Genomic DNA, 10,052 nt, shown 5'->3' on the forward strand with positions numbered 1-10,052 from the left:
AACAGAGTATAGTTCATGGTAAACACATAAGAAATATTTATGGACTGATTGGGGCAAACATAGATGAACTGAACATTACTCTTGACTTGCTTAACTCCAAATTATTGAATTTAATTGAATCTTAAATGCTATCAATTGTACGATGCATTATTTCAATGCACCATTGAGAAAAAATGAAGCCAATTATTTGTGACATGCCATAAATTTAAATGTATCCCAATATAAAAGATGCTAAAATGTGAAAAAACATGACTCTGAGAATCAATAAAATATGGTAGCTAGATAATGGACAATATAGCAAAGAGTGTCTGGAATCAGACCTGGATTTGAATCATGGCTCCAAAGGAAAGTAGTCCTTATGCTAAAAGCCTAAGCTTTCAATCTTAATATGACAAAGAAAAAAATAAGGTGAAATTTTGGGTTCATTAGTCATTTGAAAGCTGTTTCTTAACATAAAATTGTTAATTTTGTCAAAGCAAAACAGGAACTCCTTTTAGTGTAGTGTTACACTACACTACAGTCAGCCCTACATCCCCAGGTTCCACATTGCAGATCAAAAGTGCTACAATGGTTGCATCTCTATGTGAACATGCACAAACTTTTTTTCTTATCATTATTCCATAAAAAATACAACAACTATTTATATAGCATTTACATTGTACTAGGTATTATAAATAATCTGGAGATTATTTAAGGTATATGGCACGATGTGCCTTGGTTACATGAAAATATTACACCATTTTATACAAGGGACTTGAGCATCTGCAGATTTTGGTATCCAAGGGGATCCTGGAACCAATCCCTATGGATACTGAGAGATGACTACACATGGTTTGGCTTCAAACAGCCCTTGGTTCAAGTTATGTTTTGCCAATTATTTTATTCTCGTAAGTCACTATAAGATGAAGACAATAAGTACACATTATGAGGTTGTGTGGTTTACATGAAAGGAGCTTATAAATCACCGAGCACATAAATCTTAGTTGCCCTTTTTAAGTGAAAAATTATATGACAGCGAATGTAATTTGTGTTTAATGGAAATCCACGTAGTAAGGGAGCAGAGAAGACATATAATTCATTATGATCAGGTGATTGAAGAATGCTTCCTATGGGAGGCTGTATTTGAGCCTGGAGATCAAGGTGACAAGAGAAATATTAAGAAAGTGAGGTGGTTGAATTGTAAGATGTCATCAGAAATCAGTAAGTGAAGGAAATGGGCAATACATATTTGGCAGGGCATGTTGAAACCCCGATGTACAGATTCTGTGTGTTTCATGAATTAAGAAGAGGAAAAGATCTGAAGCTGGTGGCTTTCGCTACTGGTGGTAGCAAGGAATTGGCAATAAAATATCTGAGCTGCAGACTTTGAGATTGGCTAACAAGGGAAGGGTGACCTAAGATTGAGTTCAAAGATCATGACACTGTATTTTGTTAGAGGATAGATTCATAAGGCGACCGCTACTAAACAAGCAGATGTGTCTAAACTTGTGAGGGGTGTAGCAAACCCCATAATGTTGGGGTGCTCTGAGGTAGCTGTCCTTTGGAAAAATGGAGGCACTAAGGGGGAGGCCAAATCTAAGCTTAATAGGTTCAAGGAGGACATTGGACCCAGGTGTACCTGCCTGGTAGTCTGTCCTCAGTGCTACATGGGACATTTCCCAAGAAGGCCCTCAGAGAGGTTAGAAGAGCCAGGGACAGAAAATTATTGTTCATCTTGGACACCTATGCCAGGTTAAGCAGATGTTGCACTATACCCAGAGATTCAAGGAGAGGGATAGGAGCAATCTGCAAAGGAGAACATTTATAATTCTCATGGATCCTTGGAGATAATCCTGAACAAACTTCATAGGCATTAGTTTTCTTACTCTCACCCCCACCAAACACCAGGGTCTTGGTGACACAGTATCTGAGGATACTCCCATGAGGGAATCAGGGCCTGTGAGTACCTACAGCTTGTGAAGGACGGTAAGAATCCAGGGAAAGGAGCATTCAATTCAAGAAGCACTAGGAGATGTTCTACAATTGGATACCTTTTCTGTATGCTGTCTCTTGGCACAGTTTTGTATCCTTTTAGACTAATCTTTCCATGGAGTATAAATGAAGGGAGTGGAATGAACACATGCAACAAGACTTCAATGTCCCTTCTGGGTAAGAAATCAACTTTGAGAATGCCTGGTGAGAAGCTCTGAATATCTAATCTCAGAGAGATAATTCATCATCACTGGACACTTAATAAGAGAGCTAACATGTTCATACTATATGTTGATTTTTTATATCTATACTCTAAAGTTGAATCTTCCTTTATTCCATTCTACTTTGAGCACATCTCCTGAGCTCAGGGTATGAATTTTTAACTGAGAGCAGGGAAGTTTGGGAGAGAATTTTCTCACATATGTTCCTGCCCTCTCTCTAGCTTTCCCTTCCATCTTCTTTCTTTTCCTCTGTTTACATTCAATTCAATGTTCTTTAAATGACTTTCTTGTTTCCATCGTAAATGATGTGGAAAGATGTATTTTGATTTAAAAAGATGGTTATTCATCAACCACAAGCTAGATAAGGTAACTATCTCATGATTATCTAGATGTGGGTTAGCAAATAATAATCTTTATCAGAAGCTGACCTGAACCTGACTCAAAGACTATATCCTTGGTTCCTATGATTATCACACTTGGAGTAGGAAGGAGGAAAACAGAATCAAACTCTCCATCCTAATGTCTCTGTCTCTTTCCTAATATCTGTTTCTATAGATTTCTACATTGAATATTTAAAAGAGTAAGATAAAACACACTTTTGGGTTTGAATTTTCCATATTCAGGAAGTAAAACATCAGATTAAATGCTCATTATATTAATAACTGCTTGGTGTAAGAACAAGATGTAAAGATGCATGACCTGGATGACTTAAGAACCAGTAATTGACAGCATTGCATACCTTTAGGTTCATACAAGTCCATGGGAATGTCCAACCTGACAAAATTCTCTGAGTTTATCCTCTTGGGACTCTCCTCTTGCCGTGAGGACCAGAAGCCACTCTTTGCACTCTTCCCCTTCATGTACCTGGTCACCTTGATGGGAAATCTTCTCATCATCTTGGCTATCTGCTCTGATCCCCAACTCCAAAACCCCACGTATTTCTTCCTGAGCATCTTGTCCTGTGTTGATATTTGCTACACAACAGTTATAGTCCCTAAGATGTTAGTGAACGACTTATCAGAGACAAAGACTATTTCCTATGCTGAATGTCTGGCACAAATGTATTTCTTCCTGGTCTTTGGAAACCTGGACAGTTATCTTCTGGCAGCTATGGCCATTGACCACTATGTAGACATTTGTAAGCCCTTGCACTATCTCACTATTATGAAGCACTGATACTATATGTTGCTACTGGCCTTCTCCATAGCTTTCTCCTACCTCTGCTCCCTCCTACATGTCCTCCTGGTGAAACGGCTCACCTTTTGTCCGTCAAATGTTATCAGTAACTTTTTTGTGATTTCAACCCTGTTATGAAACTGATCTGCTCTTCTTCCTCTGTCAATGAAGTTGTGGCCATGACAGAAGGGCTGGCTTCCGTGATGGCCCCATTTTTCTGCATTGCCATCTCTTATCTGAGAATCCTCATTAGTGTCCTCAACTGCTGGAAAATGCAAAGCCTTCTCTGCTTTCAGCTCCCACCACATTGTGGTGATTCTTTTTTTATCAGAGTATTAGCTATGTCCATTTCCAGCCATTATCCAGCTATACTGTCAAGGACCGAATAGCAACAACTATCTGCACTGTGCTGATATCAATGTTGAACTCCTTTATCTTCAGCTTAAGAAACAAAGATATGAAATGGGGCTTAGAGAAATTGATAAGCAGAATTAAGTCTCAAATGGATAGGCTTTCTACTTCAAAGGCCAAGAAAATCTGTGGATTCTGATTGCAAGTTGTGTGTGTGTGTGCACACGTGCACACACATGCACACGGGCACACACAAGAACCCGAGGGAAGTCTTTTTGTGGAGAAATACTCTTTCACCAATCGCTACTGAGCCCTGTAGTTTTCCATCCTGTGGTCTGTATCATGCCATGATTTGACAGTTCTACTCATGTCTTGGTACCTATTCTACAATTTTAGATTCACTCCATAATATCTCTCCATTCCAGAAAATCACATCTCTTTACACCTTCCATATTTATTTGGAACCTCCTATATTTCCTTCTATTAACAAATTCAGTAAAGTTTGATCACTTGAATTACCAGACATTTTTGTAAACATCTATATAGAAATATATATATATATATATATACGCAAAGATGTTGCATACCTGGCCAGTCTATTCTGTTTAAAACTGTTGCAGATCTACCTGCTGGCAATCTTCAACCAATAATTCAGTACTCCAAGGCCATATGGCAACACATAATAAATATTATCCCAGAAAACTAAAAGGAATGTGGAAGAAACAGATGCATCTGTAGGGAAGCTTGGGAAGAGTTAGGAATGAGTAAAACTTGTGGAACAAATGAAAGGGCATGAAGGCAGATTGAAAGAAGAGGTCTCAGATCCCACTGCATACAGTCTGGTCTATTGGAGTCTGGTGTGGATTGGCTAATAGAGCTGGTTCACGACATAGGTTGATGATCACTGTTTTTGCCCATAACATGGGCTGTGAGGCATCTAGAAAGAGAGAAATTGTTAAAACAGAATCACCATTGTTGGTGCGCTCCCAGTCTGATGACGAATTGAAGAGACAAAAGCCATGCATGCATGCATGCACACACATACACCCACATGTACAAAAACACCTACACAAGTATACATTATTCAAAAGTGTCAAACAAAATGGCTGTATATAAGCATGTGCCTGACTATTTAGATATGCACATTAATATGAACAATCACTATTTATCAAATTTGGGTGATGCTACTCAGAGTAGATTTGAAGGAATAGGAGAGCTTCCACAGACTTTTGCTTAAACAAAGGTGTGTGATTTCCTATAAAGAAGTGGTGTGGTAGAGTGGACCTCTATCTTAGGTGTAAGTAACAAGATTGAGATAATACTTGATCCCACCAGGTAATATAGAGACCATAAGGTGCGAGGAAATACTTTCAGGGACAATGACAACACATCAGCTTAATTAAGACGGTGAGCATTTCTCCATCATAAATGAAATGCTGGGTATACCAACCATCCGCACCTAATTATGAATTTCATCCTCCTGAGGGACATGGGGTCTAGAGATTTCAAAGGATTCTTTTGAGGATGAGCAGTGAGTCTTTCTTTATGGAGTTTCATCCTGCTCATCAGCTTCTCCATGCCTGATTCCACATCCATTGCTAAGACTGTAGGTAATTGGGTTCAATATGCAGACCAATATGGCATAGATCACTGTCAAAACACCATCCCCAATAGTGCAGCTGAACAGTAGTCTGCAATAGACAGAAGTGATGCTCCCATAAAGCATCTTACAACTGTGCTACAAAAGCCACAGGTGGAGAATGCTTTTCATTTCCCTACTGGTGAACAGATCTTGAGAAGAGCAATGAGGATTCACAGATAAGAGATGAAGATCATGCAAACAAAAGGGGTCATCAGAGCAGCCTGAACGTATGTCTTTCCCACAATTTCATTGACAAAGGGAAGAGTAGGACAATGTCAGTGCTGGATTGACATAACAAATAATAATAATAAATGATAGTGGAAGTGAAGAAGATAGACTGAATCACCAGATATGGAGCAAGAGACACCCCAGAAGAAGGATGAATGGTGGTGTCTGGTGATGGTGATATTGGCCATATAGCCAATGGCCATGGCTGCCAGGAGGTGACTGTTCGCATTCCCAAAGGACAAGAAGAAATGCATCTATGACATACACTCAGCAGAGGAAACAATCTTTTCTTTGATATGAAGTTTATCAGCATCTTGGGGGTAATGATTATCATGCAGCAAATATCAGCAAAGGCCTGGATGCTCAAGACAAAATACTTGGGAATATGGAGTTGATAGAATGAATAGCCAGAATTATGAAGATGTGCTCAATTAAAGCAATGAGGTATATAATGAGACAAAGAGAATAAAGAGAGACTTCTAGTTCTCAAACCAAAAGGAGAGTATCTGGAGAATGAATTCAAAGTATATAGCTAAGTTGCTCCTTCCCATGGGCTTGAATTTACCTGAAAATGAATAATTTTAATAAATGCTGCCAGAGTAGATTCTAAGCAATTCACGTTCCCACGAAAAATATATGAAACTACAGATTTCTCTATATGCCCAACAGCACTGTATGTTACTAATCTTTATAATCTCAGTCAGTCTGATGATGGACAGTGGCATCTTAGTGCATTTCTCCCTGTTGATGCAGTTCTGCAACTTCATCTATCTTTATTGGGCATTTGCACCTGCTCCTCCTTAAATTGCCTAAGCACTTTGCCCTTTGAGGAGATTATTGTCATTTTCTTACCAAATTGTAGGATCTCTGTAAATTGAGAATATTAACCATTTGTTTTCCATGTGTATTTGCAAGTATTTTCTCCAAATAAATTATTTATCCCGTGGCTTCAATTACACAATCAACATCTTTTTACTTTTTGCACAGTGTAATTTGTTCATCTTTTCTTTCATATTCTGAGTGAGAAGACATTGGTTATTTAACCAATATTAAAATCCTACTCTACTATTTCATTTTTTAAGTTTTAGGCCTATATTTTAATCAATCTGGACTATATTTATATGTAATATTTATATATCCATCTTACAGATGCCAGCATTATTTATTTAATAAAATATCCTTTCCCACTTAATTAAAAAGTCTCCAGTATCATATAATAAGACCCAATATACTTGAGTCCTATTCTGTTCCACTAATTTAATTACCTCTATTTGTATCAAATCATTATGTTTGACGGCCATAACTTTTTTAAATACACACTGAGTAATTCTTTCTTTTAATCCTATTTTTAAAAACTACTTTTGAGAGTTCTCACACATTTATTTCTTCATACAAACTTTTAAGAAGTGATAAACTCTGCTTCATTTTTTTCTTTTTACAATCATTGTCATGCGTGGTATCACACATGAATTACAGGACTAAATGGACTGTGTGTAAAGTGCTTAGACCAGTACCTGGCTCATAGTATGCATTCAGTAAAGAAGACCCAGCACATTTCTGAAGCTAGGTCTCCACTTCAAGTGGCCTCGTTCCTCAAAGATTCAGAGCTGTTCATAACCCCCTGGATCCCCATGCCTGACCAGGACCCTAAATCTACTGTGTCAAGCCCACAGGTAGGCAGGCTGAGGTGTCGTTGGGAACAGAGACTGTGGAGTCAACATCTTCATGTGATCTTCCTCCCTTCCCCTGAGCTTATCTTCTTCTCTCCTCTATCTCAAAAGCCAGGAAACAAGTGAACAAGAGAGTTGCGATAATGAGGGGTTAAAAGCACACATTCTTCAGCTGGACTCACCACCATTGAGTTATGTGGCCTTACAAAATTTACTTCAATTTCCTCTATCTCATTTTCATTATAGGCAAAATGGGGTGCTGTAAAGACTAAGTGGGAATGTATGTAAATTTCTTAGAACAGCATCTGGCACGTGTAAGCACATGTAATTGCTAGCTACTATAGTACCAGGATTGAGAAAAGGATCATGAGAAGAGGATGCAATGAAGTGGGTGTCTCCAAAAGGAAAGATCTGGGTGAGGCATTTTCAGCTCAGCAGAGGAACACAAGAGATTGATTTTCAGCAAAAGTCCCACTTTAAGCACCTCTGATTAATCAGATGGAGACCAAGGGTGTATTGAGACAGAGGGAAGACAATTATTCACAAAAAGAATTCCAATGGGCATATTTTAAATGTCCACTTACATTGGATTCTAGAATTTAACAGCTTGAAAGGGCTAGGTAAAGCTCTAATCTGATATAGGAGTGAAAACTAGGCAGAAAGAAGAGATTTCAGAGAGCTGAAAAGAGAAGGACTGGGCCTGGAAAGGCCCTTGCAGAATCCCGAGCAGGACATATCAGTTCAAATGCAAACAATATAATATGAAGTGAAATATGGAAGGAACTCCTCACTCCATCCCTCCAATCTCACTTCAGAAGGAAGTCACATACACACTACAGCAAACAAATATAAAGGAGATATTTTCCTTTATAAAAATGGGATTATTCTGTATGTATTGTTCTGCAACTTGTTTTTGTCACTTAAAATATCACAGACAGTACTCTCACAGTGATAACATAGCTTAGCAATAATTAGCTTTCTCTCTGAGAACAGATGCCTGAATTCAAATCCCAGCTCCACCACTTAACTGTGGGATGTGGTAAGTTACTTGACTTTGCTAAATTCTGTTTTTTATCTGTAAAATACAGATAATAATAGTGACTATGTCTTAGGATTTGGAGTAAATAAAATGATAGAAGGCATGAAAAGTACTTATCTCCTTGTGTGACAAATATTGAGTGCTAATAAATGTTGGTTAACATTAGCCATCTTATTTCTTTAGAGACTATGTGATATTGAGCCATGAGAATGCAATATAAATTGTTTGAATAATTTGCCTATTTGTGGATATTTACTTTATTTCCTCTGTGGGTTGTTTTACTTGTTTGTGTTGTTTAGTATTGTAAACAATGCTATAATAAAAATGTTTGTACATATCTTCGTGCTATACATATATGACTATTTTCAAAGGATATATTTCTTGGATATTGGATTTCTTGGATATTTCTTGGAATTATTGGATAAAGAGATCTGGTTTTTCAAATCTGATAGATACTACCAAAAGGCTTTCATTGATTACCCTCTTATTACTAGTAAATGTAAGGGTCTTTTTCCTTTGGATAGTATAAAAATAAAGTTTTATTGACTATTTCATCAGTGAAAATCATATTTCAGTTTAAATTATATTTTCTGATTACCAGTCATGTTGAACATCTCATAAGTTTTCTTTGGTAAATGTGTTATGGATAATTCTGAGTCAATAGTTTATATTTTAGCATTGCTTATAGTCTCTTCTGGTGTTATTTTCATATTTCTGAATACAGTATTTTGTCATTCTTGCCTCTACTTTTTATTTCTTTCTTGGAATTGCAGCTCCATCTTCAGATTATAAAAAGTATGGGGGCTGGCCCCGAGGCCGAGTGGGTAAGTTCGCGCGCTCCGCTGCAGGCGGCCCAGAGTTTCGTTGGTTCGAATCCTGGGCACTGACATGGCACTGCTCATCAGACCACGCTGAGGCAGCGTCCCACATGCCACAGCTAGAAAGACCCACAACGAAATATATAACTATGTACCAGGGGGCTTTGGGGAGAAAAAGGAGAAAAATTTAAAAATCTTTAAAAAAAAAAAAGTGTGCTCCTTTGTCTTTGGCTAACATTTATTTTATGGTTTGGATTTTCTAATTTTAGATTGTTCATTCAAATGGGTTTTATTTCTATGTGTGGGTTGGACAGAAATCTAGCCTCATTGTTTTCTGAATGACCATCCAATTGTCATGCATATCATTTACTTAATATCCCATTCTTTCTCTATTGCTATGAAATAAATCTTTATCATATTGTACATTCCATATAGATCAAGATCTATACACATGTATAAATACAAGTATACAGAATTCTTTATTTTGGTCCATTGATTTGTTTTTCTCTGTACGTACCATTATCTTTTTGTTTTTCATTATTATATGGTTTTGATTTTCCGTTAGAAAAGTTCTCTATCCTTATTCTAATTTTTTCAAAATTATCCTGTCTTTCCTTAGCCATTTGCTCCTCTAGATGAATTTTAGAATGACCATTTCTGTCTCATTAAAAATTCCCTTGGAGTGTTATTATGGGTGGATTGAATTTTATTAGTTTGAGAAGAATTGACTTAAGATCTACTATCTTAAGTAGAATGGTGCTTACCAGGGGCCGAGGGGTGGGAGAATTGGGGAGATGTTTTTTAAAGGTACAAAATTGCAACCAGTAGATAAAAAAATCCTGGAGGTCTAATGCACAGCACAGTGATTATAGATAACAATATTCAATTATACATAAACTTCAAAGTTGCTAAGAGACTCTATCTTAACTATTCCCA

The 10,052-nt window shown here is 37.4% G+C and overlaps 1 pseudogene; it reads left to right on the plus strand.

Annotated features, from left to right (window-relative positions):
- The first annotated feature begins 2,957 nt into the window (after positions 1-2,957).
- Positions 2,958-3,918, plus strand: LOC124247658 (olfactory receptor 1L3-like; annotated as a pseudogene).
- Positions 3,919-10,052: the final 6,134 nt, after the last annotated feature.

This window comes from Equus quagga, chromosome 1, assembly GCF_021613505.1.
Source record: "Equus quagga isolate Etosha38 chromosome 1, UCLA_HA_Equagga_1.0, whole genome shotgun sequence".
NCBI classification, from domain to species: Eukaryota; Metazoa; Chordata; class Mammalia; order Perissodactyla; family Equidae; genus Equus; species Equus quagga.